This window comes from Nannospalax galili, unplaced genomic scaffold (assembly GCF_000622305.1).
Source record: "Nannospalax galili isolate Female #2095 unplaced genomic scaffold, S.galili_v1.0 scaffold2130, whole genome shotgun sequence".
Taxonomy (NCBI): Eukaryota; Metazoa; Chordata; class Mammalia; order Rodentia; family Spalacidae; genus Nannospalax; species Nannospalax galili.
The window spans coordinates 170,297-181,699 of record NW_008327403.1 but is presented as its reverse complement, the minus strand read 5'-3'; the positions used below and the strand labels follow the sequence as shown (position 1 = coordinate 181,699).

The 11,403-nt window shown below is 38.2% G+C and overlaps 3 pseudogenes; all 3 read right to left on the bottom strand.

Annotated features, from left to right (window-relative positions):
- Positions 1–26, bottom strand: part of LOC108490657 — a 3,294-nt pseudogene extending 3,268 nt beyond the window's left edge.
- Positions 27–60: 34 nt separating this feature from the next.
- Positions 61–992, bottom strand: LOC103731847 (annotated as a pseudogene).
- Positions 993–5,486: 4,494 nt separating this feature from the next.
- Positions 5,487–6,485, bottom strand: LOC103731765 (annotated as a pseudogene).
- Between the last annotated feature and the right edge of the window lie 4,918 nt (positions 6,486–11,403).

Below are 11,403 nucleotides of genomic sequence, written 5' to 3'. Positions count from 1 at the left end.
TAAATATTATACCTATAACATAGCATTACTAAATTAAGCTCTGAAATATAACATGATACATTAAGAAAATATTTTCCTTCCAAGCTGTGTCTTCAGAGCTCCCTTAATCTCATTATTCCTCAGACTGTAGATAATGGGATTCAACATAGGGACTACCACCATGTAGAACACAGACACCACCTTGTTCTGGTCAGTGGAGTAGCTGGATTTTGGCATCACATAAATGAATATGGTAGTCCCATAGAATAGAGTGACTGCAGTGAGATGGGAGGTGCATGTGGAGAAGGCCTTCTGGCGGCCCTCAGTGGAGCGCATCTTCAGGATGGGAATGAGGATGTAGATATAGGAGACAGAGATGACTGACACTGTGAACACAATGGCAAAGCCAACAGAAATAGTGGCAATTACTATAGATACGCTGTCATCAGAACAGGACAGTTCAACTAAAGGAGTAAAATCACAGAAAAAGTGGTTGATTGTATTTGGTCCACAGAAGAGAAAAGAAAAGAAGGAAAAGAAAAGGAGGAAGCATTAATAAAACCACCTATATAAGACCCTATAAGCAACTGGAGACAGACTTGTGTGGACATTTTGGTTGAATAAAGCAGTGGGCTACAGATTGCCATGAAATGATGGTAAGCCATGACAGCCAAAAGGTAAGCCTCAATTCCGCCAAAGAAAGCACCTGAGCCAAGCTGGATAGCACAACCAAGATAGGAGATAGTTTTTCTCTCCACCAGGAAGTGAACTAGCATATTGGGTGTGACAGAGGATGAGTAGCCAATGTCAGTAGAAGCCAAGTGGCTCAGAAAAAAGTACATGGGGTGATGGAGCTGAGGAGAGACTCTGATTAGAAGGATTGTGCTGAGGTTTCCAGACAGGGTCACCAGGTAGATGCACAGGATGATGAGGAAGAGGATGACTTGAAGGACTGGGTCATCTGTTAATCCAAGTAAAATGAACTATGTCACTTCTGTCCATCCATCATCCATCAGGGAATGAGTGGGACACTGTAGCTTCTGCCAGAATAAAGCTGTGAATATATTACATGAATGGGTTTTTAAATATGTGGCTGTATATTGTTTCATTGATTCCTGGAAGATATGATAAACAAACATATCAGTCAAGAAAAGTTTGAAATAAAAATAGATGTTTTACTCTGACTCTCAGTGTTTATATATCTGTGTGCATTGAGTGTGTCCTAAAATTTTAAAACTGAAATGCAAGAATATGTCAACAAATTATGTGTAAGATTTCTTTACTTTTATTTACAGTCAATATGCATAAGTATCTTGAAATATAATGGTTTATAACTCTGAGAACTGAGCCTCCAAGATGCCTCAGCCGGTAAAAGCTCTAGCCACTAAGTCTGACAAGTTCCATTTTAGGAACTCACGTGATCTGGAAGAGAAATGACTTCTAAAAGTTGTCCTGTGACATTGACGTATTTGATAAGTCCCCCACATACCACATGTCTCTTCCCTGACCCAGATACATATGTAATAAATAAATGTAAAAAATATGAGATTTTTTTAAAAACAACAGTTATTATAGCTAAACAAAGGATTAATATGTTTAAACATAGAATTGTGCAATGAAAACTTAAATAATGTTAATCATTATAGAATGTTAACAAACAGCACAGATTAAACATTTAGTATTAAGATTTAACATGAAATTCTATTTTCATATCCATGTCTGGCATAACTACGCCAACATAAGGATCACTGGAACAAAAAGCCTAACTCTTATAACTTAGTTTTTAATAGTGGCCCCAAACTCAGAGGACACCTGTTCCATATATGCATCTTAGAATCCTCTATCTTCTGGAACCATGCTCACAGAACTGTGTGCTGGAACTCTTTCTGGAATTCTGATCCAGACTTAGGCTCCATCCATTATTTTATGCAAAATGCTTTATCCAGCTTCATTTGCAGAAGTCTGGCCTTGGCTCCCTCCTAACCTTTACAGATCACCTGTCCTTTGATCACTAGTTCTAGAATACCTCATTCATCCCAGGTCATTCATCCTTCACAATATTCACTGTGTACAATGGAGATGGGTGTGCATGCTTTCACTGTTTGGTATGTTAATTCTCAAGCATACCCATATTCATTCATTATCTTTTTGGTAAAGTACAAATTTGAGGTTCAAGGAAAACAAGATCAAGTGCCCGAATCAGAAGACACATGTTTTTGATGGGGTTAATTAAAAGTCATTGGTCCAGGTTATGTCAACTTATAAAAGTCATTTCTTCAACCATTAATTAGTATTAACTACATTATTTTCATTTCATAGTTGAGAAAACAATTTGAAAATATTAAGTAAATTAAAGTTACACAAGAACTTGTAGAATTAGATATAAACACCAGGCAGACTGTACTCAGTCAATCCCTTTTCTAGGATTTATATCACACATGAGGAGTTATAACAAAATTGAGAGGACTTGGATATTTGGGACAGACAGCAGGGTAAATTTTCAGCTTTCTCATGGTTAACATATAAGAAGTGATTGGATGGTGACATTGATCTTGTCTGTCAGTTAAATAAGGACATAGCTAATCCATTTTAAATTAGATTCATAAATTAATAAATGTTCTCAGAACTAGGAAGAAATAGAAAAGAAGTTCCTATTGCAAATTCCTCAGTTATTTCTAATTAACCCATAATTAAATTAAACTGATTGAAATATCATCTAATTTTCATATAAAATGCAGTATTTAGAACATTGTTATTAGTGTTCATTTATTAGACCAAATTATTTCATAATGTAATTTTTAAGAGTAAAATTGTGAATAAATATTCAGCCTAATATGTTAGCAATTTATAAAGATCACCCTATAGGTACAGGTTGATGCTCATCTCCTGAAATTTGTAGATTTATATCCTTGTCTTTGTTCACAGTATCTAGAGCCTGTGATGATCAAGCATTCAGTCAATAAAACTCAGCAGGTTCTGCCTCAGGATAGTAACTAACAGTAAGGTGTGAAAGCATTTCAAAGCCTGTGAATTTATTGATTTTTTTGTTGGTTGCTAAAGTTATTTAATTTTTAATGAATATTTTATTGAGTTTTTATAGATTTCATACAAAAATTTTCATCATATTTAGAACCATTCCCCATCTGCACATCCCATAGCCTCCCAGAGCTGGATTTCACGGATTCTGTTATATATGTTAAGGCATATCTGGTTAAGTTTTTGTACCCAGATGTCCCTCAGTAAGTTCGTTCACAGGAGTCAACTCAGCCTTTCTAGGGTCACTTCCTTAATGAAGATCAACTTTCACTCACCCAGCAGTAATCAGTCACTTTAATACCAAAACAGAAAACTATAAGCCCATATCTTTAATGAACATAGATGCAAAAATTCTCAACAAAATACACACATCGGAAGGATCATATTCCATGACTGCTGAATTTATATGCTGTTACAAACCATGTTAGCTATTGGTCTTGTCAGTGAATAAATACATAAGTAATCTCTGAAAACTGAGTTTTATGGTTGAATATACAGATGAATTTGACTACTGAAATATAAGTTGATTCTATAAAAGTTCTGTGTTCTTTCTTATGGTACATCATGGCTTGAGCCTCCCTTTCTTGTTTCTGAGCTACGGCTGACAAATACCAATTTATTTTCCATTTACTTACAAAGCCCAAATCTTACCTCTTGAAATAATAATTTATCGCAAAGTAAAAAGTCAAGGTTGCTATGGTTTTATAGCTGCTAAGCTGTCTATCACTGTTAATCATTAGGGATGTGTCTCTGAAGAAGCTCTGGGTTCAAGTGTGAATTCAAATCACCAGGGATCATTAGCTCATCCTCAAATGAATACACTGAGCAGTTCATTCACACAAACACAATTAATTTTCAAGGACTCTCAATCCTAAGCTATTTTTCAATGTAACTATTAATGCACTTTCTTTTGACAATTTATGGAAAGTATATGATATCAAATTTTCTTAGATAAATATTGACCCTATTTAATTTATATTTCAGGTTATAGGCCATTACAATAAAAATAAAAATGGAACCTTTTGGCATCATCCATTTAATATTTCTTTATTTTACTGTTATGTAATGATTGATGTAACATACTCTATTAGTTACTTTGATGAGCATATGGAGGAATTAAGTGCAAAGTTGAATGTTTTTTATTTGTATGAGTGTGTTGCCTGCATGTGCTAAGTGCACCCTGGTTGTGCAATAAATGCCCACAGAGGTCAGAAGAGGGCATTGGATCCAACCCCTATAACTGGAGTTACAGAGAGTTGTTAGCTGCAATGTAGGTGCTGGTATTCAAACCTGGGTCCTCTGCAAGAACAATCAGTGCTCTTAACTGCTGAGCCATCTCTCCAGCCCTAACAAAGTTAAATTTTAAACAAGAGTTATTTAAGATATACAGAATTTTCATAGGCAAAGTTATATAATATTGTCATATGGAAAACCGAGTGGAGAAAGTACAGATTATTTCTAGGTAAAATTAAACAACTCATAACTCCTATCTCCAGCAAGTGACAGTTTTCTTTGACTATGTCCCTTGATGGTGAATGGTAGAAGCAGTGACTTTAACCCTGGAGACTCAGCCCAGCTCATATTCATCTTAATTCATGAGTTCTTCTTGGCAACTTTACACCACTTTCGCAGAAGAGGTCAACCACTGAGCATTAATCAGTTCCATTCACAGCATCTGCTCTATCTAATCACAGATAGGAGGCAGAGACAGGAGATTCACTGGAAGCTCACTTGCCAGACAGCCTGAAATACAGAGCAGTGAGCAAGAGAGTCATTTCTAAAAAAGGTAGAGGGTCAAGATGGAAAACTTAAGTTGTCCTCTGACACCCTATACATGGATACTGTGACAAGATTGTACCTGAATACACAGACACACTCACACTCATTCACACACACACACACATTAAAGACACATACGTTCTACACATACAATATTTAAAATCAATCAATAAACGCAGGCAAAGAAACATCTGATAAGCTGTGTGTTCAATTCTTGGCATATGTTAGCCTGTGCTTTTTAAAGATGGTCTCTTGTAACCCTCATTGTCTCCCAATTTGCTATGAGGCTAAGGATACTCTTGAACTTATGATCATTATGCCACCATCTCTATCATTCTAGGATTGCAAGAATTCAACTCAGTTTATGTGGTGTGAAATATATATAATTTTTACAGATGAGGATTTTTACTGTGTGAGGACAAATATAGACTACTTTTCCAAATGTATTCCTGGGTCAAAATTCAATGCAGGATGTTACAATGTATAGTTTGAACTATTGTCACTAATGAGGCTTCACTTGTAAATATGGGAAAATAAGTCATCCAATCATTCTTTCAAAAATATTTACTAAACATTTGCATTATCTACAAACTTTTAGATAAGAGTAACCACTAAGATTCATGTTTTTAAAGATGATTTGTGTTATGTGGAAAACTTTCTAGGACAGGTGGTGCAAATGTCTAATGAGAACACTAATAACCAAATCTGAGATCATGGTCCATTGCTCTATGATGACTGTCTACAGAATAATAGATGATTCCATGAAAACATTTTCTTATTAATCTGTCTTTCAAAACATTTTTACAGTCATTACTCTTGAGACAGCAGATGAAGGGATTCACCATGGGGATCACCACAGTGTAGAATACAGACACCACCTTGTTCTCACCAGTGGAGTATCTGAACTTGGGCATCACATAAATGAATATGGTAGTCCCAAATAACAGAGTGACCACAGTGAGGTGGCAGGTGCAAGTGGAGAAGCCATTCTGGCAGCCCTCACTGGAGTGCATCTTTAAGATGGTGATGAGAATGGCGGTATAGGTGATAGCTATCATTAACAATGTGATCACAGCAGCAATGCCAGCAGAAAATGATGTAACAGTTGCAGAGACCCTGACTCAGAACAGCAAAGTTCAACTAAAGGAGCAAAATTAGAGAAAAGGTGATTGATTCTGTTTGGTCCACAGAAGAGAAAAGAAAAGGAGTTAAAAGGAAGAATTTAGAAAACCACCTACATAATATCCTACAACCAACTGGTTACATACTTGTGAGGATATTTTGGTTGGATAAAGCAGTGGGCTACACATTACCATGAAGCTATCATAAACCATGACAGCCAGAATGTAGCACTCAAGTATCCCCCCAAAAGCAGCAGAGTCAAGTTGAACGCCACAGCCAAGGTGGGAGATGGTTTTTCTCTTCATGAGAAAGTTGACAAGCATTTTGGATGTGACAGAGGATAAATGGCCTATGCCATCAGAAATCAAATGACTCAGAAAAAATTATCTGGGGTGATGGAGCTGAGGAGAGATTCTGATTAAGATTGTGCTGATTTTCCCAGACAGGGTCACAAGGTAGATGCACAGGATGATGAAAAAGAAGACAACTAAAAGAACTATATCATCTGTGAAACCAACTAAAATGAACTGTGTCACTGCAGTGTGGTTCCCATCCCACAGCAAAGTCATGAGATAATGCAACTGCTGCCACACTGGAGCTGTTGGGATTAGGAAAGGCTTCCAAACAAGCAATTAAAGAGCCCCTCACCACGTAGCTCCTGAGGGTATGTGGTATGGGAGCAAATAATATCAGTTTAAGTCCTTCAGAAGCATCAAAGTTGTATTATATTACCACCCATTCATCTTGGGACATAAGCTGTTTAACCTAGGCCAGTATCGGGGGAGAAGTCTCCAATGGAATGACTTGTGCAAGGCATTAAAGATAAGTGGTCATCACCAATGGAGATGCCCATTATTAGCAGAACCTGGAGGACCATAGAAGAGGGACAGGCATAACTGAGAGAACTAGGTATAAGGAAGGCAATATATGATGCCCAGTTCATTGGGCCAGATATGGATGTGTTCACCAGAGATATAAAGGAAAGCTTAATTCAACTGGGACCTCAAAAATGATATGGAGCTTCAATGGCTTTGCTAAGTCCCTTAATGGGACAGGATCTTTGTAAAGCAAGGGACGCTTTGGCAGATGTAAGTGATTCAAACCATCATGTAAAACATGTCTATAGAATAACAGAACAACCTACAAGAGACATAAAAAAAGACCAGACAGAAAAATGGTCCACTTGGGTTACTCAAAGACAAATGTGGCAAGATTTATGTCGAACCCAAGTTCCTAAAGAAAAAATTAATTAAAAAAAATGGGTACTAAGGGGTTTCTGGAAGGGTTTAAACCCCGAAGAACAGTTCAAAAAAAGGCATTCAGAGGATAAAAACTGTCCCACAGGTTGTTAAAGATCCTCGAAGATTAAATAAGGTACATTTCTCTCCTGAGAAAGGTTATGCTAGGGGTGGAGGCAGTTTTTCCCACCAAGACCTCCCCTAGTAGCTGGATATGATCAGTGGAGGCAGCAGATATAGCCACAGCCAGGAGGCAGAGCCAGGGACTTCCTGATTCAGGAAACAAACAGATGCAGCAAGGCCAAGAGAGACCCTCTGCCTACTTAGCCCAGTGCAGGGTCATCAAACTGAGCCAGCACTTCTAAAAGTATCAAGGATAAAAAGATACCAAGAGAGTCCATGTAAAATCCCTAGAATGAAAAATAACTCCAAAGGCATAACTAAATATATTAAAGAACTAACCAATTTAATGCTTCTTACACATGCTATAGTACACAATAGACATCTATGGAGAAAGCAATTAGTACAAATGGCTAAAACCTTTCCATGCTGTGTTAGACCTTGTCTATGATTGATGTAATTTGATATTAACCTTTGAGTGTTTAATACATGTGAAACCTATTTAAATGATATTAAATACAACTGAAGAAACAAAGGCCAGCTTTAGATATAAGATTCTTAGGAGCTTTATCATTGGCTGAGACACAAGTAATACCCACCAAAATGGTTGGGAAAATCCTACAACACTGAAGGAATAAGAAAATAAAAACAAAGGCTCCCCAAACTGTATAACTGTTAAGAAAAAATTACAGTACCAGGGATAAGTTATCCCTTTATGAGCTGTTGGTCAGAGAGATCCTAGAGGTACTGAAAATAACCAAGGCTATTGCCATTAATGTCAGTTGTACACTAGAAAAGTTGGTAAGGCCATATTGCTGAAGACTGCATGATGTGTGTGCAGAAGGAGAGACAGAGCCAAGACTAAACTGAAAATTCCATGCCACTGGATAGATGGCTTTCATAGTACCAGAAGGCACTATGCATATGGTTGGGAGAAACCATCCCCTATGGTTCTGCTCAGTGATGGACCCTGTGTGCTGTACACTATTGACATACCACACAATGCCTGCTGGCGCAATGATGGCTTGACTAACATATGTACAACTGACAAATTTATGATTGGATAAGGCCCACTCATAGGGGTGGAACAGACATCTGGTGCTGTAGACCAGGCCAACCCCCTGTTTGGGAGAAGGCTATAGGCCCCAATGGGGAAGCTACTGCAAGTATACTGTTTGATGACTATGGTACCCCTGCAGGGATATCTTCTAGATCTTTGTATTTACATCCATGTTTGTTTAGATGTGTCAAGTTCCTTCCATTTGTCTTTATAGTAGGAAATACAACTGAGGTGGAACAGCAGCCATGTCTTGAAGATGAATGATAAGAAGGCCTAAGAGGTCCATATCTTGCCACAATACAAGAGAGACTGTCCAAGAATTTGTGTTTACAACAGTAGGTTATTATAGCAGTCACTGTTTACATGTTCTTGCCTCTTGCTGTTTGTGTTTTTATAGCACATGGAATACCACTAAAATGAGCCATCAGCCCAAGACAAACAGATGATGTTGAGCCTTGAAAGTGCAGTGCCCTGCCACAATGGGAGGAAGACCATTCCATACCTATGATCCCCTCCAAGGCACAGGAAATTTCAAGGAAGAGGTGGGTGGAAAGCTTGTAAGTGCTAGAGGAAAAGGGTTGAGTATACCATGAAGTTCCTCTGTTAGACCACTATGATGCAAGCTATAGTACCAACTCCTTCCCATGCTCTGCGAAAAGAGTAAACACCTCTCCCACTCAGTCAGTTGACCTTAGCTGTATGAAGGGGCTAAGGGTATATAAGAAAAGGAAGCCATGAAGCTAAGGGAAGCCACAGGATTAATGTTTGGGTGTGGACATTCCATCATAGCTGTGCATGGGGGAAGCACTCTTCTGTAAGTAAAGCAGCACCCCAAGCTCAGTTAGCAAGTCCAATAAACATGATAGGATTTGCCAAACAGGGTTTTTGGAGAATTATTGCCTCAGGTTGTCATATTGACAGTGGGGGCAGTGAGTCAGACACCATGTGTATCTTCCAGCAGTGAATTTGACTTTATAGTACCGAAAATAGCTCCTCATGACTTTGAGACTATGCTCAACAGCAACATCAATGTGAGTACCATTCTAGGCCCATGGGAGTTGCTCAGAGGAGACTGCTGCTGTATAGTCTGGTTTAGGAAACCAAGATTGCTGCCTTAGGGTGAGATGAGCCTAAAACTTTTTAAGTCCATGCTATGTTCTCTGATAAAGGGAGTGGCAATGAAAACAACAGTTCTAATAGCCCTATCTTGCAGAACACTGCGAGACTAGCAGGAGAAAAGCAGACAGGTCAAAATTTCAGGCTCCTTGCTCTGTGGGAAAGCATCTTGGGCAATAGCCCTCAGCTCATCTCCCTATCCTGAATAAATAACTCAGCTATCACTAGCTAAGAGATTAGGCCAGGTTAAAGGTTTACTCCTGAACTAAAAGCTAAAAGTATACCATGCTTTTAGTGCTAAGAAAGAAAATATTGTGTCCAATAAATTACCAGACAAGCATTGGTAACATTGAGTAAAAGTTTAAGAATCCTGCTAGCACCAACTAAAAGGCTATATGTCCTGTTTCTTTGTGTCCTAAATCTTTGTATGTGACTGCCGTACTCCAAGTCTGCCAGTTTCTTGTAATATACAAAACCCTCTGAATTTTATAATATGTGAAGGTAAACGCATGTCCAGAGTCATTACTCTGTTGCCAATCCAGCTTCTTTGCCCCCAAAGCTAGTAGGTTCCCTGCTGAGTAAAGAAAAGTCAAGTCCCAATAATCCTGGGTGAAGGAAGGGTGAGGTAGTGCACATACGTGTTTGGGAGTCTCTTCCTCCTTCTCTAGCTCATCATCTCAGGTACCGGTGATGTTACTGTGGCTTCTTGGCTAGATTGATGATACAAATAAATGCTAAAATTCAGAGATAATTAGAACAGCTTCTAATATTCCATCTGCATTCTCAAACACCCCATTGCACCAGTGGGCCTCCCCTAAAGCACCCCATTCTGTACATGCATCCAAAAGTAGAAAGACATCCTAAAGCATTTCTTTCCTGTCTTCCCCCTTTGACTGAATCTTGCTCAGGCTGTCCCCATTGTCATTATCCAGGACTGTCTTCACAGCCAGTGTTCAAGTGGATCTGGTCAGGACCAGCCTTCAACTACTCAGTTTGTTCTTTGTCTTCCAGGACCTGCTGATGGTGACCTACTTGGTGAATCTAACCCAGTCAAAGATTGCCCTCAATGAGAAGCTTGTAAACTTGTGAATGGGACCCAAGCAGCATTTGTTGCACTTGTGATGGTCTTGAGTTTCACTCTAGGGTTCAGATGGGGTGGAGACAAAAGGATTTCTTTGTCGCCTTGAGTCATACTGACACAATCAGCTGCTTGTGACTCCAAATAAACAGAGCATGCCTTTTGTAAATGCATTTCATCTGAGGTGAGTTTATCATTGGGTGAGAGGAAGAATGATTTCTTGTGCTCACACAGAAACCAGGGAGTGGGCATACAGGAAGGAGAAGAAACTTAAACCAATGGCATTGAACAGATCTTCAATAGGATCATAGAACAAAACTTCCCTAAATTAAGGAAAAATATACCTATAGAGATTCAAGAAGCACAGGGAACACCCTGTATGCTTATAATATGTAGATTTGATCATTTCAGGTTGTCTCACATTTCCTGAGTATTCCGTTCCTGTGATTTTTTTGTTTTGTTTTGTTTTGTTTTAAATTTCGTGTAATCTTTGCTTAAGGAGTCTAGCTCTTCAAATTTATCTTTCAGTCTTGATATTCTGTTTTCTGTTTTATTCATTCTGCTTGTAAGATTTTCTCCTATAGTTTCTAATTGGTTTATTGAGTTTATCAATCCTGTGTTCATTTACATTTGGGTTTTCTTCACTACTTTCTATCTATTAGTGAATTTGCTTTTCAAGGTGTGAATCATTTTTGATATTTTATTAAACCACATAATTATATATTCTTGGCTACTGTCAAAAGTTTATGCCTTTCTTCTTTGAGTTCTTTGAGTTGTTTGTATGTGTTTACTTGAAGTTCTTTAGTCATGTTTATGATTATTCTTTTAAATTCTGCGTCCTGAGTTTTCTACATGGTGGTTCTAAATTCTGTGCA